We start from the raw sequence: 26,699 nt of genomic DNA, 5'->3' as shown, positions 1-26,699 counted from the left end.
GGAATTCCGCATCTCTCACACACACACTGTGATTCCCTATCTCTCACAAACACACTGGGATTCCCTCTCTCACACACACTCTGGTATTCCATATCTCACACACACTCTGGGATTCCCTATCTCTCACAAACACACTGGGATTCCCTCTCTCACACACACTCTGGTATTCCATATCTCACACACACTCTGGGATTCCCTATCTCTCACACACACTCTTAGATTCCCTATCTCTCACACACACTCTGGGATTCCCTCTCTCACACACACTCTGGGATTCCCTATCTCTCACACACACTCTGGGATTCTCTATCTCTCACACACACTCTGGGATTCCCTATCTCTCACACACACTCTGAGATTCCCTAACTCTCACACACTCTGGGATTCCCTACCTCTCACACACACACTGGGCTTCCCACTCTCACACACACTCTGGGATTCCCTTTCTCACAAACACTCTGGGATTCCCAATCTCTCACACACACTCTGGGATTCCCTCGCTCTCACACACACTCTGGAATTCCCGATCTCACACACACTCTGGGATTCCCTACATCTCACACACATCTGGGATTCCCTCTCTCTCACACACACTCTGGGATTCCCTCTCTCACACACACTCTGGTATTCCCTATCTCTCACACACACTCTGGGATTCCCTATCTCTCACAAACACTCTGGGATTCCCTCTCTCTCACACACACTCTGCGATTTCCTCTCTCTTACACACACTCTGGGATTCCCTATCTCTCTCACTCATGCTGGGAGTCCCTATCACTCTCACACACTCTGGGATTCCCTATCTCTCACACACACTCTGGGAATCCCTACCTCTCACACACACTCTGGGATTCCCACCCTCACACACACTCTGGGATTCCCTATCTCTCACACACACTCTGGAATTCCATAACTCAGACACACTCTGGGATTCCCTATCTCTCACACACACGCTGGGATTCCCTCTCTCTCACACACACTCTGGGATTCCCTCTCTCTCACACACACTCTGGGATTCCCTCTCTTACACACACTCTGGTATTCCCTATCTCTCACAAACACTCTGGGACTCTCTGGGATTCTATCACAAACACTCAGGTATTCCCTATCTCTCACAAACACTCTGGGATTCCCTAACTCTCCCAAACACTCTGGGACTCCCTCTCTCTCACACACACTCTGGGATTCCCTCTCTCTTACACACTCTGGGATTCCCTATCTCTCTCACTCGTGCTGGGATTCCCTATCATTCTCACACACTCTGGGATTCCCTATCTCTCACACACACTCTGGGAATCCCTATCTCTCACACACACTCTGGGATCCCACCCTCACACACACTCTGGGATTGCCTATCTCTCACACACACTCTGGAATTCCCTAACTCAGACACACTCCGGGATTCCCTATCTCACACACACGCGCTGGGATTCCGTATCTCTCTCACACACTCTGGGATTCCCTATCTCTCACACACACTCTCGGATTCCCTACCTCTCACACACACACTGGGCTTCCCACTCTCACATACACTCTGGGATTCCCTTTCTCACAAACACTCTGGGATTCCCAATCTCTCACACACACTCTGGGATACCCTCACTCTCACACACACTCTCTGGAATTCCCGATCTCACACACACTCTGGGATTCCCTCTCTCACACACTCTCTGGTATTCCCTATCTCTCACACACACACTGGGATTCCCAATCTCTCGTACACACTCTGGTAATCCCTATCTCTCGCACACACTCTGGGATTCCGTATCTCTCACACACACTCTGGGATTCCCACTCTCACACACACTCTGCGATTCCCTCTCTCACACACACTCTGGGATTCCCAATCTCTCACACTCACTCTGGGATTCCCTCTCTCTCACACACATTTTGGGCTTCCGTATCTCTCACACACACTCTGGGATTCCCTATCTCTCACACACACTCTGGGATTCACTATCGCTGACACATTCTGGGATTCCCTATCTCACACACACTCTGCGATTCACTCTCTAACACACACTCTGGGATTCCCAATCTCTCACACACACTCTGGGATTCCGCATCTCTCACACACACTCTGGGATTCCCTATCTCTCACACACTCGGCGATTCCATATCTCTCACACACTCTGGGATTCTCTATCTCTAACACACACTTTGGGATTCCCTATCTCTCACACACACTCCGGGATTCCCTATCTCTCATACACACTCTGGGATTTACTAATCTCTCACACACACTCTGGGATTCCCTATCACCCACACACACTCTGGGATTCCCTATCTCTCACACACACTCTGGGATTCTCTATCTCTCACACACACTCTAGATACTCGATCTCTCACACACACTCTGGGATTACCTCTCTCACACACACTCTGGGATTGTCTGCGATTCCCTCACAGACACTCTGGGATTCTCTCTCTCACACACACTCTGGGATTCCCACTCTCATACACACTCTGGGATTCACTATCTCTCACACACACTCTGGGACTATCTGGGATTCCCTATCTCTCACACACACTCTGGGATTCCCTATCTCTCACACACTCTGGAATTATCTGGGATTCTCTCACACACACTCTGGGATTCCCTATCTCTCACACACACTCTGGAATTTCCTATCTCTCACACACTCTGGTATTCCCTATCACTCACACACACTCTGGGATTCCCTATCTCTCACACACACCCTGGAATTCCCTAACTCAGACACACTCTGGGATTCCCTATCTCTCATACACACGCTGGGATTCCGTATCTCTCTCACACACTCTGGGATTCCCTATCTCTCACACACACTCTCGGATTCCCTATCTCTCACCCACACTCTGGGATTCCCTCTCTCACACACACTCTGGGATTCCCTATCTCTCACACACACTCTGGGATACCCTCACTCTCACACACACTCTGGGATTCCGTATCTCGCACACGCACTCTAGGATTCCCTATCTCTCACACACACTCTAGAATTCCCTCTCACACACACACTCTGGGATTCCCTATCTCTCACACTCACTCTGGGATTCCCTATCTCTCACACACACTCTGGGATACCCTCACTCTCACACACACTCTGGGATTCCGCATCTCTCACACTCACTCTGGGATTCCCTATCTCTCAAACACACTCTTGGATTCCCTATCTCTCACACACACTCTGGGATTCCCTCTCTCACACACACTCTGGGATTCCCTATCTCTCACACTCACTCTGGGATTCCCTATCTCTCACACACACTCTGGGATACCCTCACTCTCACACACACTCTGGGATACCCTCACTCTCACACACACTCTGGGATTCCGCATCTTTCACATACACTCTGGGATTCCCTATCTCTCACACACACTCTGGGATTCCCTATCGCTGACACACACTGGTATTCCCTATCTCTCACACACACTCTGGTAATCCATATCACTCGCACACATTCTGGTATTCCCTATACCTCGCACACTCTCAGGGATTCCCTATCTCTCATACATACTCTGGGATTCTGTATCTCTCACACAATCTCTGGGATTCCGTCTCTCTCACACACACTCTGGGATTCCCTATCTCTCTCACTCGTGCTGGGATTCCCTATCACTCTCAAACAGTCTGGGATTGTCTAGGCTTCTATCACACAAACTCTGGGATTCCCTATCTCTCTCACACACTCTGGGATTCTCTATCTCTCACACACACTCTGGGATTCCCTATCTCTCACACACACTCTGGGATTCCCACCCTCACACACACTCTGGGATTCCCTATCTGTCACTCACACTGTGGAATTCCCTATCTGACACACACTCAGGGATTCCCTATCTCTCACACACACTCTGGGATTCCGTATCTCTCTCACACACTCTGGGATTCCCTATCTCTCACACACACTCTGGGATTCCCTATCACACACACACACTCTGGGATTCCCTCTCTCTCACACACACTCTGGGATTCCGCGTCTCTCACACACACTCTGGGATTCCCTATCTCTCACACACACTCTAGAATTTCCTCTCACACACACACTCTGGGATTCCCTATCTCTCACACTCACTCTGGGATTCCCTATCTCTCACACACACTCTGGAATTCCCTCTCACAAACACACTCTGGGATTCCCTCTCTCTCATACACACTCTGGGATTCCCTATCTCTCACACAAACTCTGGGATTCCCACTCTCACATACACTCTGGGATTCACTCTCTCACACACACTCTGGGATACCCAATCTCTTACACACACTCTGGGATTCCCTAACTCTCACATACTCTGGGATTCCCTATCTCTCACACACACTCTGAGATTCCCTAACTCTCACGCACTCTGGGATTCCCTACCTCTCACACACACACTGGGCTATCCCCCTCTCACACACACTCTGAGATTCCCTATCTCACAAACATTCAGGGATTCCCAATCTCTCACACACACTCTGGGATTCCCTCTCTCTCACACACACTCTGGAATTCCCGATCTCTCACACACTCTGGGATTCCATATCTCTCACACACACTCTGGGATTCCCTCTCTCACACACACTCTGGTATTCCCTATCTCTCACAAACACTCTGGGACTCTCTGGGATTCTATCAAAAACACTCTGGTATTCCCTATCTCTCACAAACACTCTGGGATTCCCTATCTCTCACAAACACTCTGGGATTCCCTCTCTCTTACACATACTCTGGGATTCCCTATCTCTCTCACTCGTGCTGGGATTCCCTATCACTCACACACACTCTGGGATTCCCTATCTCTCTCACACACTCTGGGAATCCCTATCTCTCACACACACTCTGGGATTCCCACCCTCAAACACACTCTGGGATTCCCTATCTCTCACACACACTCTGGAATTCCCTCTTCTCACACACACTCTGGGATTCCCTATCTCTCACACACACGCTGGGATTCCCTCTCTCTCACACACACTCTGGGATTCCATCTCTCTCACACACACTCTGGGATTCCCTCACTCACACACACTCTGGTATTCCCTATCTCTCGCACACACTCTGCTTTTCCGATCTCTCGCACACACTCTGGGATTCCCTATCTCTCTCACACACACTCTGGGATTCTCTATCTCTCATACACTCTGTTATTCGCTATCTCTCACACACACTCTGGGACTCTCTGGGATTCTATCACACACACACTGGGATTCCCTCTCACACACACACTCTGCTTTTCCCTATCTCTCGCACACACTCTGCTTTTCCCTATCTCTCGCACACACTCTGGGATTCCCTATCTCTCACACACACTCTGGGATTCCCTATCTCTCACACACACTCTGGGATTCCCTATCTCTCGCACACTCTGGGATTCCCTATCTCTCACACACACTCTGGGATTCCCTATCTCTCACACACACTCTGGGATTCCCACTCTCACACACAGTCTGGGATTCCCTCTCTCACACACACTCAGGGATACCCAATCTCTCACACACACTCTGGGATTCCCTCTTTCTCACACACACGCTGGGATTCCGTATCTCTTTCACACACTCTGGGATTCCCTATCTCTCACACACACTCTGGGATTCCCTACCTCTCACACACACACTGGGCTTCCCACTCTCACACACACTCTGGGATTCCCTTTCTCACAAACACTCTGGGATTCCCAATCTCTCACACACACTCTGGGATTCCCTCGCTCTCACACACACTCTGGAATTCCCGATCTCACACACACTCTGGGATTCCCTACATCTCACACACATCTGGGATTCCCTCTCTCTCACACACACTCTGGGATTCCCTCTCTCACACACACTCTGGTATTCCCTATCTCTCACACACACTCTGGGACTCTCTGGGATTCTATCAAAAACACTCTGGTATTCCCTATCTCTCACAAACACTCTGGGATTCCCTATCTCTCACAAACACTCTGGGATTCCCTCTCTCTCACACACACTCTGCGATTTCCTCTCTCTTACACACACTCTGGGATTCCCTATCTCTCTCACTCATGCTGGGAGTCCCTATCACTCTCACACACTCTGGGATTCCCTATCTCTCACACACACTCTGGGAATCCCTACCTCTCACACACACTCTGGGATTCCCACCCTCACACACACTCTGGGATTCCCTATCTCTCACACACACTCTGGAATTCCATAACTCAGACACACTCTGGGATTCCCTATCTCTCACACACACGCTGGGATTCCCTCTCTCTCACACACACTCTGGGATTCCCTCTCTCTCACACACACTCTGGGATTCCCTCTCTTACACACACTCTGGTATTCCCTATCTCTCACAAACACTCTGGGACTCTCTGGGATTCTATCACAAACACTCAGGTATTCCCTATCTCTCACAAACACTCTGGGATTCCCTAACTCTCACAAACACTCTGGGACTCCCTCTCTCTCACACACACTCTGGGATTCCCTCTCTCTTACACACACTCTGGGATTCCCTATCTCTCTCACTCGTGCTGGGATTCCCTATCATTCTCACAACTCTTGGATTCCCTATCTCTCACACACACTCTGGGAATCCCTATCTCTCACACACACTCTGGGATCCCACCCTCACACACACTCTGGGATTGCCTATCTCTCACACACACTCTGGAATTCCCTAACTCAGACACACTCCGGGATTCCCTATCTCTCACACACACGCTGGGATTCCGTATCTCTCTCACACACTCTGGGATTCCCTATCTCTCACACACACTCTCGGATTCCCTACCTCTCACACACACACTGGGCTTCCCACTCTCACACACACTCTGGGATTCCCTTTCTCACAAACACTCTGGGATTCCCAATCTCTCACACACACTCTGGGATACCCTCACTCTCACACACACTCTCTGGAATTCCCGATCTCACACACACTCTGGGATTCCCTCTCTCACACACTCTCTGGTATTCCCTATCTCTCACACACACACTGGGATTCCCAATCTCTCGCACACACTCTGGTAATCCCTATCTCTCGCACACACTCTGGGATTCCGTATCTCTCACACACACTCTGGGATTCCCACTCTCACACACACTCTGCGATTCCCTCTCTCACACACACTCTGGAATTCCCAATCTCTCACACTCACTCTGGGATTCCCTCTCTCTCACACACATTTTGGGCTTCCGTATCTCTCACACACACTCTGGGATTCCCTATCTCTCACACACACTCTGGGATTCACTATCGCTGACACATTCTGGGATTCCCTATCTCTCACACACACTCTGCGATTCACTCTCTAACACACACTCTGGGATTCCCAATCTCTCACACACACTCTGGGATTCCGCATCTCTCACACACACTCTGGGATTCCCTATCTCTCACACACTCGGCGATTCCATATCTCTCACACACTCTGGGATTCTCTATCTCTAACACACACTTTGGGATTCCCTATCTCTCACACACACTCCGGGATTCCCTATCTCTCATACACACTCTGGGATTTACTAATCTCTCACACACACTCTGGGATTCCCTATCACCCACACACACTCTGGGATTCCCTATCTCTCACACACACTCTGGGATTCTCTATCTCTCACACACACTCTAGATACTCGATCTCTCACACACACTCTGGGATTCTCTCTCTCACACACACTCTGGGATTCCCACTCTCATACACACTCTGGGATTCACTATCTCTCACACACACTCTGGGACTATCTGGGATTCCCTATCTCTCACACACACTCTGGGATTCCCTATCTCTCACACACTCTGGAATTATCTGGGATTCTCTCACACACACTCTGGGATTCCCTATCTCTCACACACACTCTGGAATTTCCTATCTCTCACACACTCTGGTATTCCCTATCACTCACACACACTCTGGGATTCCCTATCTCTCACACACACTCTGGAATTCCCTAACTCAGACACACTTTGGGATTCCCTATCTCTCATACACACGCTGGGATTCCGTATCTCTCTCACACACTCTGGGATTCCCTATCTCTCACACACACTCTTGGATTCCCTATCTCTCACCCACACTCTGGGATTCCCTCTCTCACACACACTCTGGGATTCCCTATCTCTCACACACACTCTGGGATACCCTCACTCTCACACACACTCTGGGATTCCGTATCTCGCACACGCACTCTAGGATTCCCTATCTCTCACACACACTCTAGAATTCCCTCTCACACACACACTCTGGGATTCCCTATCTCTCACACTCACTCTGGGATTCCCTATCTCTCACACACACTCTGGGATACTCTCACTCTCACACACACTCTGGGATTCCGCATCTCTCACACTCACTCTGGGATTCCCTATCTCTCAAACACACTCTTGGATTCCCTATCTCTCACACACACTCTGGGATTCCCTCTCTCACACACACTCTGGGATTCCCTATCTCTCACACTCACTCTGGGATTCCCTATCTCTCACACACACTCTGGGATACCCTCACTCTCACACACACTCTGGGATTCCGCATCTTTCACATACACTCTGGGATTCCCTATCTCTCACACACACTCTGGGATTCCCTATCGCTGACACACACTGGTATTCCCTATCTCTCACACACACTCTGGTAATCCATATCACTCGCACACACTCTGGTATTCCCTATACCTCGCACACTCTCAGGGATTCCCTATCTCTCATACATACTCTGGGATTCTGTATCTCTCACACAATCTCTGGGATTCCGTCTCTCTCACACACACTCTGGGATTCCCTATCTCTCTCACTCGTGCTGGGATTCCCTATCACTCTCAAACAGTCTGGGATTGTCTAGGCTTCTATCACACAAACTCTGGGATTCCCTATCTCTCTCACACACTCTGGGATTCTCTATCTCTCACACACACTCTGGGATTCCCACCCTCACACACACTCTGGGATTCCCTATCTGTCACTCACACTGTGGAATTCCCTATCTGACACACACTCAGGGATTCCCTATCTCTCACACACACTCTGGGATTCCGTATCTCTCTCACACACTCTGGGATTCCCTATCTCTCACACACACTCTGGGATTCCCTATCACACACACACACTCTGGGATTCCCTCTCTCTCACACACACTCTGGGATTCCGCGTCTCTCACACACACTCTGGGATTCCCTATCTCTCACACACACTCTAGAATTTCCTCTCACACACACACTCTGGAATTCCCTATCTCTCACACTCACTCTGGGATTCCCTATCTCTCACACACACTCTGGAATTCCCTCTCACAAACACACTCTGGGATTCCCTCTCTCTCATACACACTCTGGGATTCCCTATCTCTCACACAAACTCTGGGATTCCCACTCTCACATACACTCTGGGATTCACTCTCTCACACACACTCTGGGATACCCAATCTCTTACACACACTCTGGGATTCCCTAACTCTCACATATTCTGGGATTCCCTATCTCTCACACACACTTTGAGATTCCCTAACTCTCACGCACTCTGGGAATCCCTACCTCTCACACACACACTGGGCTATCCCCCTCTCACACACACTCTGAGATTCCCTATCTCACAAACATTCAGGGATTCCCAATCTCTCACACACACTCTGGGATTCCCTCTCTCTCACACACACTCTGGAATTCCCGATCTCTCACACACTCTGGGATTCCATATCTCTCACACACACTCTGGGATTCCTTCTCTCTCGCAAACACTCTGGGACTCTCTGGGATTCTATCAAAAACACTCTGGTATTCCCTATCTCTCACAAACACTCTGGGATTCCCTATCTCTCACAAACACTCTGGGATTCCCTATCTCTCACAAACACTCTGGGATTCCCTCTCTCTTACACATACTCTGGGATTCCCTATCTCTCTCACTCGTGCTGGGATTCCCTATCACTCACACACACTCTGGGATTCCCTATCTCTCTCACACACTCTGGGAATCCCTATCTCTCACACACACTCTGGGATTCCCACCCTCAAACACACTCTGGGATTCCCTATCTCTCACACACACTCTGGAATTCCCTCTCTCTCACACACACTCTGGGATTCCCTATCTCTCACACACACGCTGGGATTCCCTCTCTCTCACACACACTCTGGGATTCCATCTCTCTCACACACACTCTGGGATTCCCTCACTCACACACACTCTGGTATTCCCTATCTCTCGCACACTCTGCTTTTCCGATCTCTCGCACACACTCTGGGATTCCCTATCTCTCTCACACACACTCTGGGATTCTCTATCTCTCATACACTCTGTTATTCGCTATCTCTCACACACACTCTGGGACTCTCTGGGATTCTATCACACACACACTGGGATTCCCTCTCACACACACACTCTGCTTTTCCCTATCTCTCGCACACACTCTGGGATTCCCTATCTCTCGCACACACTCTGGGATTCCCTATCTCTCACACACACTCTGGGATTCCCTATCTCTCACACACACTCTGGGATTCCCTATCTCTCGCACACTCTGGGATTCCCTATCTCTCACACACACTCTGGGATTCCCTATCTCTCACACACACTCTGGGATTCCCACTCTCACACACACTCTGGGATTCCCTCTCTCACACACACTCAGGGATACCCAATCTCTCACACACACTCTGGGATTCCCTCTTTCTCACATACTCTGGGATTCCCTATCTCTCACACACACTCTGAGATTCCCTAACTCTCACACACTCTGGGATTCCCTACCTCTCACACACACACTGGGCTTCCCACTCTCACACACACTCTGGGATTCCCTTACTCACAAACACTCTGGGATTCCCAATCTCTCACACACACTCTGGGATTCCCTCGCTCTCACACACACTCTGGAATTCCCGATCTCACACACACTCTGGGATTCCCTACATCTCACACACATCTGGGATTCCCTCTCTCTCACACACACTCTGGGATTCCCTCTCTCACACACACTCTGGTATTCCCTATCTCTCACACACACTCTGGGACTCTCTGGGATTCTATCAAAAACACTCTGGTATTCCCTATCTCTCACAAACACTCTGGGATTCCCTATCTCTCACAAACACTCTGGGATTCCCTCTCTCTCACACACACTCTGCGATTTCCTCTCTCTTACACACACTCTGGGATTCCCTATCTCTCTCACTCATGCTGGGAGTCCCTATCACTCTCACACACTCTGGGATTCCCTATCTCTCACACACACTCTGGGAATCCCTACCTCTCACACACACTCTGGGATTCCCACCCTCACACACACTCTGGGATTCCCTATCTCTCACACACACTCTGGAATTCCATAACTCAGACACACTCTGGGATTCCCTATCTCTCACACACACGCTGGGATTCCCTCTCTCTCACACACACTCTGGGATTCCCTCTCTCTCACACACACTCTGGGATTCCCTCTCTTACACACACTCTGGTATTCCCTATCTCTCACAAACACTCTGGGACTCTCTGGGATTCTATCACAAACACTCAGGTATTCCCTATCTCTCACAAACACTCTGGGATTCCCTAACTCTCACAAACACTCTGGGACTCCCTCTCTCTCACACACACTCTGGGATTCCCTCTCTCTTACACACACTCTGGGATTCCCTATCTCTCTCACTCGTGCTGGGATTCCCTATCATTCTCACACACTCTGGGATTCCCTATCTCTCACACACACTCTGGGAATCCCTATCTCTCACACACACTCTGGGATCCCACCCTCACACACACTCTGGGATTGCCTATCTCTCACACACACTCTGGAATTCCCTAACTCAGACACACTCCGGGATTCCCTATCTCTCACACACACGCTGGGATTCCGTATCTCTCTCACACACTCTGGGATTCCCTATCTCTCACACACACTCTCGGATTCCCTACCTCTCACACACACACTGGGCTTCCCACTCTCACACACACTCTGGGATTCCCTTTCTCACAAACACTCTGGGATTCCCAATCTCTCACACACACTCTGGGATACCCTCACTCTCACACACACTCTCTGGAATTCCCGATCTCACACACACTCTGGGATTCCCTATCTGTCACACACACTCTGGGATTCCCTATCTCTCACAAACACTCTGGGATTCCCTAACTCTCACAAACACTCTGGGATTCCCTATCTCTCACACACACACTGGGATTCCCTCTCTCTTACACACACTCTGGGATTCCCTGTCTCTCTCACTCGTGCTGGGAGTCCCTATCACTCTCACACACTCTGGGATTCCCTATCTCTCACACACATTCTGGGAATCCCTACCTCTCACACACACTCTGGGATTCCCACCCTCACACACACTCTGGGATTCCCTATCTCTCACACACACTCTGGAATTCCCTAACTCAGACACACTCTGGGATTCCCTCTCTCACACACACTCTGGTATTCCCTATCTCTCACAAACACTCTGGGACTCTCTGGGATTCTATCACAAACACTCTGGGATTCCCTATCTCTCACAAATACTCTGGGATACCCTAACTCTCACAAACACTCTGGGACTCCCTCACTCTCACACACCCTCTGGGATTCCCTCTCTCTTACACACACTCTGGGATTCCCTATCTCTATCACTCGTGCAGGGATTCCCTATCATTCTCACACACTCTGGGATTCCTATCTCTCACACACAATCTGGGAATCCCTATCTCTCACACACACTCTGGGATTCCCTATCTCTCACACACACTCTGGAATTCCCTAACTCAGACACACTCTGGGATTCCCTATCTCTCCCACACACGCTGGGATTCCGTATCTCTCTCACACACTCTGGGATTCCCTACCTCTAACACACACTCTCGGATACCCTATCTCTCACACACACTCTGGGATTCCCTCTCTCACACACACTCTGGGATTCCATGTCTCTCTCACTCGTGCTGGGAGTCCCTATCATTCTCACACACTCTGGGATTCCCTATCTCTCACACACACTCTGGGAATCCCTATCTCTCACACACACTCTGGGATCCCACCCTCACACACACTCTGGGATTCCCTATCTCTCACACACACTCTGGAATTCCCTAACTCAGACACACTCTGGGATTCCCTATCTCTCACACACACGCTGGGATTCCGTATCTCTCTCACACACTCTGGGATTCCCTATCTCTCACACACACTCTCGGATACCCTATCTCTCACACACACTCTGGGATTCCCTCTCTCACACACACTCTGGGATTCCCTCTCTCACACACACTCTGGGATTCCCTCTCTCACACACACTCTGGGATACCCTATCTCTCACACACACTCTGGGATTCCGCATCTCGCACACGCACTCTAGGATTCCCTATCTCTCACACACATTCTAGAATTCCCTCTCACACACACACTCTGGGATTCCCTATCTCTCACACTCACTCTGGGATTCCCTATCTCTCACACACACTCTGGGATTCCCTATCGCTGACACACACTGGTATTCCCTATCTCTCACACACACTCTGGTATTCCATATCACTCGCACACACTCTGGTATTCCCTATTCCTCGCACACACTCAGGGATTCCCTATCTCTCACACACTCTCTGGGATTCCGTCTCTCACACACACTCTGGGATTCCCTATCTTTCTCACTCGTGCTGGGATTCCCGATCACTCTCAAACACTCTGGGAATGTCTAGGATTCTATCACACAAACTCTGGGATTCCCTATCTCTCTCACACACTCTGGGATTCCCTATCTCTCACACACACTGTGGGATTCCCTATCTCTCTCACACACACTCTGGGATTCCCTATCTCTCTCACACACACTCTGGGATTCCCTCTCTCACACACACTCTGGGAATCCCTATCTCACACACACACTGGGATTCCCTATCTCTCACACACACTCTGGGATTCCGTCTCCCACACACACTCTGGGATTCCCTATCTCTCACACACACTCTGGGATTCCCTCTCTCACACACATGCTGGGATTCCCTGTGTCTCACAAACACTCTGGGATTCCCTATCTCTCACACACTCTGGTATTCCCTATCACTCACACACACTCTGGGATTCCCTGTCTCTCACACACACTCTGGGATTCCCTATCTCTCACACATTCTGGCATTCCCTATCTCTCACACAAACTCTGTGACACTCTGGGATTCTATCACACACACTCTGGGATTCCCTCTCTCACACACACTCTGGTATTCCCTATCTCTCGCACACACTCTGGTATTCCCTATCTCTCGCACACACTCTGGGATTCACTATCTCTCACACACACTCTGGGACTATCTGGGATTCCCTATCTCTCACACACACTCTGGGATTCCCTATCTCTCACACACTCTGGAATTCTCTGGGATTCTCTCACACACACTCTGGGATTCCCTATCTCTCACACACACTCTGGAATTTCCTATCTCTCACACACTCTGGTATTCCCTATCACTCACACACACTCTGGGATTCCCTATCTCTCACACACACTCTGGGATTCCCTATCTCTCACACACACTCTGGGATTCTCTATCTCTCACACACACTCTGGGATTCCCTATCTCTCACACATACTCTGGGACTCTCTGGGATTCTATCACACACTCTCTGGGATTCCCTCTCACACACACTCTGGTTTTCCCTATCTCTCGCAAACACTCTGCTTTTCCCTATCTCTCGCACACACTCTGGGATTCACTATCTCTCTCACACACACTATGGGATTCCCTATCTCTCGCACTCTCTGGGATTCCCTATCTCTCACACACACACTCTGGGATTCCCTATCTCTCACACACACTCTGGGATTCCCACTCACACACACACTCTGGGATTCCCTCTCTCACACACACTCTGGGATACCCAATCTCTCACACACACTCTGGGATTCCCTCTTTCTCACATACTCTGGGATTCCCTATCTCTCACACACACTCTGGGATTCCCTAACTCTCACACACTCTGGGATTCCCAATCTCACAAACACTCTGGGATTCCCAATCTCTCACACACACTCTGGGATTCCCTCTCTCTCACACACACTCTGGAATTCCCGATCTCACACACACTCTGGGATTCCCTATCTCTCACACACACTTTGGGATTCCCTATCTCTCACACACACTCTGGGATTCCCTCTCTCACACACACTCTGGTATTCCCTATCTCTCACACACACTCTGGGACTCTCTGGGATTCTATCAAAAACACTCTGGGATTCCCTATCTCTCACAAACACTCTGGGACTCCCTCTCTCTCACACACACTCTGCGATTTCCTCTCTCTTACACACACTCTGGGATTACCTATCTCTCTAACTCGTGCTGGGATTCCCTATCACTCTCACACACTCTGGGATTCCCTATCTCTCACACACACTCTGGGAATCCCTACCTCTCACACACACTCTGGGATTCCCACCCTCACACACACTCTGGGATTCCCTATCTCTCACACACACTCTGGAATTCCCTAACTCAGACACACTCTGGGATTCCCTATCTCTCACACACACGCTGGGATTCCCTCTCTCTCACACACACTCTGGGATTCCCTCTCTGTCACACACACTCTGGTATTCCCTATCTCTCACACACACTCTGGGATTCCCACTCACACACACACTCTGGGATTCCCTCTCTCACACACACTCTGGGATACCCAATCTCTCACACACACTCTGGGATTCCCTCTTTCTCACATACTCTGGGATTCCCTATCTCTCACACACACTCTGGGATTCCCTAACTCTCACACACTCTGGGATTCCCTACCTGTCTCACACACACACTGGGCTTCCCACTCTCACACACACTCTGGGATTCCCAATCTCACAAACACTCTGGGATTCCCAATCTCTCACACACACTCTGGGATTCCCTCTCTCTCACACACACTCTGGAATTCCCGATCTCACACACACTCTGGGATTCCCTATCTCTCACACACACTCTGGGATTCCCTATCTCTCACACACACTCTGGGATTCCCTCTCTCACACACACTCTGGTATTCCCTATCTCTCACACACACTCTGGGACTCTCTGGGATTCTATCAAAAACACTCTGGGATTCCCTATCTCTCACAAACACTCTGGGACTCCCTCTCTCTCACACACACTCTGCGATTTCCTCTCTCTTACACACACTCTGGGATTACCTATCTCTCTAACTCGTGCTGGGATTCCCTATCACTCTCACACACTCTGGGATTCCCTATCTCTCACACACACTCTGGGAATCCCTACCTCTCACACACACTCTGGGATTCCCACCCTCACACACACTCTGGGATTCCCTATCTCTTAAACATACTCTGGAATTCCCTAACTCAGACACACTCTGGGATTCCCTATCTCTCACACACACGCTGGGATTCCCTCTCTCTCACACACACTCTGGGATTCCCTCTCTGTCACACACACTCTGGTATTCCCTATCTCTCACACACACTCTGGTATTCCCTATCTCTCACAAACACTCTGGGACTCTCTGGGATTCTATCACAAACACTCTGGTATTCCCTATCTCTCACAAACACTCTGGGATTCCCTAACTCTCACAAACACTCTGGGACTCCCTCTCTCTCACACACACTCTGGGATTCCCTCTCTCTTACACACACTCTGGGATTCCCTATCTCTCTCACTCGTGCTGGGATTCCCTATCATTCTCACACACTCTGGGATTCCCTATCTCTCACACACACTCTGGGAATCCCTGTGTCTCACACACACTCTGGGATTCCCACCCTCACACACACTCTGGGATTCCCTATCTCTCACACACACTCTGGAATTCCCTAACTCAGACACACTCTGGGATTCCCTATCTCTCACACACACTCTGGGATTCCCTCTCTCACACACACTCTGGGATTCCCTATCTCTCACACACACTCTGGGATACCCTCACTCTCACACACACTCTGGGATTCTGCATCTCTCACACGCACTCTAGGATTCCCTATCTCACACACACATTCTAGAATTCCCTCTCACACACACACTCTGGGATTCCCTATCTCTCACACACACTCTGGGATACCCTCACTCTCACACACACTCTGGGATTCCGCATCTTTCACATACACTCTGGGATTCCCTATCTCTCACACACACTCTGGGATTCCCTATCGCTGACACACACTGGTATTCCCTATCTCTCACACACACTCTGGTATTCCATATCACTCGCACACACTCTGGTATTCCCTATACCTCGCACACACTCAGGGATTCCCTATCTCACATATATACTCTGGGATTCTGTATCTCTCACACAATCTCTGGGATTCCGTCTCTCTCACACACACTCTGGGATTCCCTATCTCTCTCACTCGTGCTGGGATTCCCTATCACTCTCAAACACTCTGGGATTGTCTAGGATTCTATCACACAAACTCTGGGATTCCCTATCTATCTCACACACTCTGGGATTCCCTATCTCTTACACACACTCTGGGATTCTCTATCTCTCACACAGACTCTAGGATACTCGATCTCTCACACACACTCTGGGATTCCCTCTCTCACACACACTCTGGGATTGTCTGCGATTCCCTCACACACACTCTGGGATTCCCTCTCTCACACACACTCTGGGATTCCCACTCTCATACACACTCTGGGATTCACTATCTCTCACACACACTCTGGGACTATCTGGGATTCCCTATCTCTCACACACACTCTGGGATTCCCTATCTCTCACACACTCTGGAATTCTCTGGGATTCTCTCACACACACTCTGGGATTCCCTATCTCTCACACACACTCTGGAATTCCATAACTCAGACACACTCTGGGATTCCCTATCTCTCACACACACGCTGGGATTCCCTCTCTCTCACACACACTCTGGGATTCCCTCTCTCTCACACCCACTCTGGGATTTTCTATCTCTCATACACTCTGTTATTCCCTATCTCTCACACATACTCTGGGAATCCCTATCTCTCACACACACTCTGGGACCCACCCTCACACACACTCTGGGACTCCCTCTCTCTCACACACACTCTGGGATTCCCTCTCTCTTACACACACTCTGGGATTCCCTATCTCTCTCACTCGTGCTGGGATTCCCTATCATTCTCACACACTCTGGGATTCCCTATCTCTCACACACACTCTGGGAATCCCTATCTCTCACACACACTCTGGGATCCCACCCTCACACACACTCTGGGATTGCCTATCTCTCACACACACTCTGGAATTCCCTAACTCAGACACACTCCGGGATTCCCTATCTCTCACACACACGCTGGGATTCCGTATCTCTCTCACACACTCTGGGATTCCCTATCTCTCACACACACTCTCGGATTCCCTACCTCTCACACACACACTGGGCTTCCCACTCTCACACACACTCTGGGATTCCCTTTCTCACAAACACTCTGGGATTCCCAATCTCTCACACACACTCTGGGATACCCTCACTCTCACATACACTCTCTGGAATTCGCGATCTCACACACACTCTGGGATTCCCTCTCTCACACACTCTCTGGTATTCCCTATCTCTCACACACACACTGGGATTCCCAATCTCTCGCACACACTCTGGTAATCCCTATCTCTCGCACACACTCTGGGATTCCGTATCTCTCACACACACTCTGGGATTCCCACTCTCACACACACTCTGCGATTCCCTCTCTCACACACACTCTGGAATTCCCAATCTCTCACACTCACTCTGGGATTCCCTCTCTCTCACACACATTTTGGGCTTCCGTATCTCTCACACACACTCTGGGATTCCCTATCTCTCACACACACTCTGGGATTCACTATCGCTGACACATTCTGGGATTCCCTATCTCACACACACTCTGCGATTCACTCTCTAACACACACTCTGGGATTCCCAATCTCTCACACACACTCTGGGATTCCGCATCTCTCACACACACTCTGGGATTCCCTATCTCTCACACACTCGGCGATTCCATATCTCTCACACACTCTGGGATTCTCTATCTCTAACACACACTTTGGGATTCCCTATCTCTCACACACACTCCGGGATTCCCTATCTCTCATACACACTCTGGGATTTACTAATCTCTCACACACACTCTGGGATTCCCTATCACCCACACACACTCTGGGATTCCCTATCTCTCACACACACTCTGGGATTCTCTATCTCTCACACACACTCTGGGATTCCTATCTCTCACACACACTCTGGGATTCTCTATCTCTCACACACACACTAGATACTCGATCTCTCACACACACTCTGGGATTCTCTCTCTCACACACACTCTGGGATTCCCACTCTCATACACACTCTGGGATTCACTATCTCTCACACACACTCTGGGACTATCTGGGATTCCCTATCTCTCACACACACTCTGGGATTCCCTATCTCTCACACACTCTGGAATTATCTGGGATTCTCTCACACACACTCTGGGATTCCCTATCTCTCACACACACTCTGGAATTTCCTATCTCTCACACACTCTGGTATTCCCTATCACTCACACACACTCTGGGATTCCCTATCTCTCACACACACTCTGGAATTCCCTAACTCAGACACACTTTGGGATTCCCTATCTCTCATACACACGCTGGGATTCCGTATCTCTCTCACACACTCTGGGATTCCCTATCTCTCACACACACTCTCGGATTCCCTATCTCTCACCCACACTCTGGGATTCCCTCTCTCACACACACTCTGGGATTCCCTATCTCTCACACACACTCTGGGATACCCTCACTCTCACACACACTCTGGGATTCCGTATCTCGCACACGCACTCTAGGATTCCCTATCTCTCACACACACTCTAGAATTCCCTCTCACACACACACTCTGGGATTCCCTATCTCTCACACTCACTCTGGGATTCCCTATCTCTCACACACACTCTGGGATACTCTCACTCTCACACACACTCTGGGATTCCGCATCTCTCACACTCACTCTGGGATTCCCTATCTCTCAAACACACTCTTGGATTCCCTATCTCTCACACACACTCTGGGATTCCCTCTCTCACACACACTCTGGGATTCCCTATCTCTCACACTCACTCTGGGATTCCCTATCTCTCACACACACTCTGGGATACCCTCACTCTCACACACACTCTGGGATTCCGCATCTTTCACATACACTCTGGGATTCCCTATCTCTCACACACACTCTGGGATTCCCTATCGCTGACACACACTGGTATTCCCTATCTCTCACACACACTCTGGTAATCCATATCACTCGCACACACTCTGGTATTCCCTATACCTCGCACACTCTCAGGGATTCCCTATCTCTCATACATACTCTGGGATTCTGTATCTCTCACACAATCTCTGGGATTCCGTCTCTCTCACACACACTCTGGGATTCCCTATCTCTCTCACTCGTGCTGGGATTCCCTATCACTCTCAAACAGTCTGGGATTGTCTAGGCTTCTATCACACAAACTCTGGGATTCCCTATCTCTCTCACACACTCTGGGATTCTCTATCTCTCACACACACTCTGGGATTCCCTATCTCTCACACACACTCTGGGATTCCCTATCTCTCTCACACACTCTGGGAATCCCTATCTCTCACACACACTCTGGGATTCCCACCCTCAAACACACTCTGGGATTCCCTATCTCTCACACACACTCTGGAATTCCCTCTCTCTCACACACACTCTGGGATTCCCTATCTCTCACACACACGCTGGGATTCCCTCTCTCTCACACACACTCTGGGATTCCATCTCTCTCACACACACTCTGGGATTCCCTCACTCACACACACTCTGGTATTCCCTATCTCTCGCACACACTCTGCTTTTCCGATCTCTCGCACACACTCTGGGATTCCCTATCTCTCTCACACACACTCTGGGATTCTCTATCTCTCATACACTCTGTTATTCGCTATCTCTCACACACACTCTGGGACTCTCTGGGATTCTATCACACACAGACTGGGATTCCCTCTCACACACACACTCTGCTTTTCCCTATCTCTCGCACACACTCTGCTTTTCCCTATCTCTCGCACACACTCTGGGATTCCCTATCTCTCACACACACTCTGGGATTCCCTATCTCTCACACACACTCTGGGATTCCCTATCTCTCGCACACTCTGGGATTCCCTATCTCTCACACACACTCTGGGATTCCCTATCTCTCACACACACTCTGGGATTCCCACTCTTACACACACTCTGGGATTCCCTCTCTCACACACACTCAGGGATACCCAATCTCTCACACACACTCTGGGATTCCCTCTTTCTCACATACTCTGGGATTCCCTATCTCTCACACACACTCTGAGATTCCCTAACTCTCACACACTCTGGGATTCCCTACCTCTCACACACACACTGGGCTTCCCACTCTCACACACACTCTGGGATTCCCTTTCTCACAAACACTCTGGGATTCCCAATCTCTCACACACACTCTGGGATTCCCTCGCTCTCACACACACTCTGGAATTCCCGATCTCACACACACTCTGGGATTCCCTACATCTCACACACATCTGGGATTCCCTCTCTCTCACACACACTCTGGGATTCCCTCTCTCACACACACTCTGGTATTCCCTATCTCTCACACACTCTGGAATTATCTGGGATTCTCTCACACACACTCTGGGATTCCCTATCTCTCACACACACTCTGGAATTTCCTATCTCTCACACACTCTGGTATTCCCTATCACTCACACACACTCTGGGATTCCCTATCTCTCACACACACTCTGGAATTCCCTAACTCAGACACACTTTGGGATTCCCTATCTCTCATACACACGCTGGGATTCCGTATCTCTCTCACACACTCTGGGATTCCCTATCTCTCACACACACTCTCGGATTCCCTATCTCTCACCCACACTCTGGGATTCCCTCTCTCACACACACTCTGGGATTCCCTATCTCTCACACACACTCTGGGATACCCTCACTCTCACACACACTCTGGGATTCCGTATCTCGCACACGCACTCTAGGATTCCCTATCTCTCACACACACTCTAGAATTCCCTCTCACACACACACTCTGGGATTCCCTATCTCTCACACTCACTCTGGGATTCCCTATCTCTCACACACACTCTGGGATACTCTCACTCTCACACACACTCTGGGATTCCGCATCTCTCACACTCACTCTGGGATTCCCTATCTCTCAAACACACTCTTGGATTCCCTATCTCTCACACACACTCTGGGATTCCCTCTCTCACACACACTCTGGGATTCCCTATCTCTCACACTCACTCTGGGATTCCCTATCTCTCACACACACTCTGGGATACCCTCACTCTCACACACACTCTGGGATTCCGCATCTTTCACATACACTCTGGGATTCCCTATCTCTCACACACACTCTGGGATTCCCTATCGCTGACACACACTGGTATTCCCTATCTCTCACACACACTCTGGTAATCCATATCACTCGCACACACTCTGGTATTCCCTATACCTCGCACACTCTCAGGGATTCCCTATCTCTCATACATACTCTGGGATTCTGTATCTCTCACACAATCTCTGGGATTCCGTCTCTCTCACACACACTCTGGGATTCCCTATCTCTCTCACTCGTGCTGGGATTCCCTATCACTCTCAAACAGTCTGGGATTGTCTAGGCTTCTATCACACAAACTCTGGGATTCCCTATCTCTCTCACACACTCTGGGATTCTCTATCTCTCACACACACTCTGGGATTCCCTATCTCTCACACACACTCTGGGATTCCCTATCTCTCTCACACACTCTGGGAATCCCTATCTCTCACACACACTCTGGGATTCCCACCCTCAAACACACTCTGGGATTCCCTATCTCTCACACACACTCTGGAATTCCCTCTCTCTCACACACACTCTGGGATTCCCTATCTCTCACACACACGCTGGGATTCCCTCTCTCTCACACACACTCTGGGATTCCATCTCTCTCACACACACTCTGGGATTCCCTCACTCACACACACTCTGGTATTCCCTATCTCTCGCACACACTCTGCTTTTCCGATCTCTCGCACACACTCTGGGATTCCCTATCTCTCTCACACACACTCTGGGATTCTCTATCTCTCATACACTCTGTTATTCGCTATCTCTCACACACACTCTGGGACTCTCTGGGATTCTATCACACACAGACTGGGATTCCCTCTCACACACACACTCTGCTTTTCCCTATCTCTCGCACACACTCTGCTTTTCCCTATCTCTCGCACACACTCTGGGATTCCCTATCTCTCACACACACTCTGGGATTCCCTATCTCTCACACACACTCTGGGATTCCCTATCTCTCGCACACTCTGGGATTCCCTATCTCTCACACACACTCTGGGATTCCCTATCTCTCACACACACTCTGGGATTCCCACTCTTACACACACTCTGGGATTCCCTCTCTCACACACACTCAGGGATACCCAATCTCTCACACACACTCTGGGATTCCCTCTTTCTCACATACTCTGGGATTCCCTATCTCTCACACACACTCTGAGATTCCCTAACTCTCACACACTCTGGGATTCCCTACCTCTCACACACACACTGGGCTTCCCACTCTCACACACACTCTGGGATTCCCTTTCTCACAAACACTCTGGGATTCCCAATCTCTCACACACACTCTGGGATTCCCTCGCTCTCACACACACTCTGGAATTCCCGATCTCACACACACTCTGGGATTCCCTACATCTCACACACATCTGGGATTCCCTCTCTCTCACACACACTCTGGGATTCCCTCTCTCACACACACTCTGGTATTCCCTATCTCTCACACACACTCTGGGACTCTCTGGGATTCTATCAAAAACACTCTGGTATTCCCTATCTCTCACAAACACTCTGGGATTCCCTATCTCTCACAAACACTCTGGGATTCCCTCTCTCTCACACACACTCTGCGATTTCCTCTCTCTTACACACACTCTGGGATTCCCTATCTCTCTCACTCATGCTGGGAGTCCCTATCACTCTCACACACTCTGGGATTCCCTATCTCTCACACACACTCTGGGAATCCCTACCTCTCACACACACTCTGGGATTCCCACCCTCACACACACTCTGGGATTCCCTATCTCTCACACACACTCTGGAATTCCATAACTCAGACACACTCTGGGATTCCCTATCTCTCACACACACGCTGGGATTCCCTCTCTCTCACACACACTCTGGGATTCCCTCTCTCTCACACACACTCTGGGATTCCCTCTCTTACACACACTCTGGTATTCCCTATCTCTCACAAACACTCTGGGACTCTCTGGGATTCTATCACAAACACTCAGGTATTCCCTATCTCTCACAAACACTCTGGGATTCCCTAACTCTCCCAAACACTCTGGGACTCCCTCTCTCTCACACACACTCTGGGATTCCCTCTCTCTTACACACTCTGGGATTCCCTATCTCTCTCACTCGTGCTGGGATTCCCTATCATTCTCACACACTCTGGGATTCCCTATCTCTCACACACACTCTGGGAATCCCTATCTCTCACACACACTCTGGGATCCCACCCTCACACACACTCTGGGATTGCCTATCTCTCACACACACTCTGGAATTCCCTAACTCAGACACACTCCGGGATTCCCTATCTCACACACACGCGCTGGGATTCCGTATCTCTCTCACACACTCTGGGATTCCCTATCTCTCACACACACTCTCGGATTCCCTACCTCTCACACACACACTGGGCTTCCCACTCTCACACACACTCTGGGATTCCCTTTCTCACAAACACTCTGGGATTCCCAATCTCTCACACACACTCTGGGATACCCTCACTCTCACACACACTCTCTGGAATTCCCGATCTCACACACACTCTGGGATTCCCTCTCTCACACACTCTCTGGTATTCCCTATCTCTCACACACACACTGGGATTCCCAATCTCTCGTACACACTCTGGTAATCCCTATCTCTCGCACACACTCTGGGATTCCGTATCTCTCACACACACTCTGGGATTCCCACTCTCACACACACTCTGCGATTCCCTCTCTCACACACACTCTGGGATTCCCAATCTCTCACACTCACTCTGGGATTCCCTCTCTCTCACACACATTTTGGGTTTCCGTATCTCTCACACACACTCTGGGATTCCCTATCTCTCACACACACTCTGGGATTCACTATCGCTGACACATTCTGGGATTCCCTATCTCACACACACTCTGCGATTCACTCTCTAACACACACTCTGGGATTCCCAATCTCTCACACACACTCTGGGATTCCGCATCTCTCACACACACTCTGGGATTCCCTATCTCTCACACACTCGGCGATTCCATATCTCTCACACACTCTGGGATTCTCTATCTCTAACACACACTTTGGGATTCCCTATCTCTCACACACACTCCGGGATTCCCTATCTCTCATACACACTCTGGGATTTACTAATCTCTCACACACACTCTGGGATTCCCTATCACCCACACACACTCTGGGATTCCCTATCTCTCACACACACTCTGGGATTCTCTATCTCTCACACACACTCTAGATACTCGATCTCTCACACACACTCTGGGATTACCTCTCTCACACACACTCTGGGATTGTCTGCGATTCCCTCACAGACACTCTGGGATTCTCTCTCTCACACACACTCTGGGATTCCCACTCTCATACACACTCTGGGATTCACTATCTCTCACACACACTCTGGGACTATCTGGGATTCCCTATCTCTCACACACACTCTGGGATTCCCTATCTCTCACACACTCTGGAATTATCTGGGATTCTCTCACACACACTCTGGGATTCCCTATCTCTCACACACACTCTGGAATTTCCTATCTCTCACACACTCTGGTATTCCCTATCACTCACACACACTCTGGGATTCCCTATCTCTCACACACACTCTGGAATTCCCTAACTCAGACACACTCTGGGATTCCCTATCTCTCATACACACGCTGGGATTCCGTATCTCTCTCACACACTCTGGGATTCCCTATCTCTCACACACACTCTCGGATTCCCTATCTCTTACCCACACTCTGGGATTCCCTCTCTCACACACACTCTGGGATTCCCTATCTCTCACACACACTCTGGGATACCCTCACTCTCACACACACTCTGGGATTCCGTATCTCGCACACGCACTCTAGGATTCCCTATCTCTCACACACACTCTAGAATTCCCTCTCACACACACACTCTGGGATTCCCTATCTCTCACACTCACTCTGGGATTCCCTATCTCTCACACACACTCTGGGATACCCTCACTCTCACACACACTCTGGGATTCCGCATCTCTCACACTCACTCTGGGATTCCCTATCTCTCAAACACACTCTTGGATTCCCTATCTCTCACACACACTCTGGGATTCCCTCTCTCACACACACTCTGGGATTCCCTATCTCTCACACTCACTCTGGGATTCCCTATCTCTCACACACACTCTGGGATACCCTCACTCTCACACACACTCTGGGATTCCGCATCTTTCACATACACTCTGGGATTCCCTATCTCTCACACACACTCTGGGATTCCCTATCGCTGACACACACTGGTATTCCCTATCTCTCACACACACTCTGGTAATCCATATCACTCGCACACATTCTGGTATTCCCTATACCTCGCACACTCTCAGGGATTCCCTATCTCTCATACATACTCTGGGATTCTGTATCTCTCACACAATCTCTGGGATTCCGTCTCTCTCACACACACTCTGGGATTCC

Source organism: Chiloscyllium plagiosum, unplaced genomic scaffold (genome assembly GCF_037043375.1).
Source record: "Chiloscyllium plagiosum isolate Xiang-an unplaced genomic scaffold, Cpla_swu_hap1 HiC_scaffold_53Y, whole genome shotgun sequence".
Lineage (NCBI taxonomy): Eukaryota > Metazoa > Chordata > Chondrichthyes > Orectolobiformes > Hemiscylliidae > Chiloscyllium > Chiloscyllium plagiosum.
The sequence above is the reverse complement of the archived record's forward strand: the minus strand, read 5'-3'. Positions refer to the sequence as shown.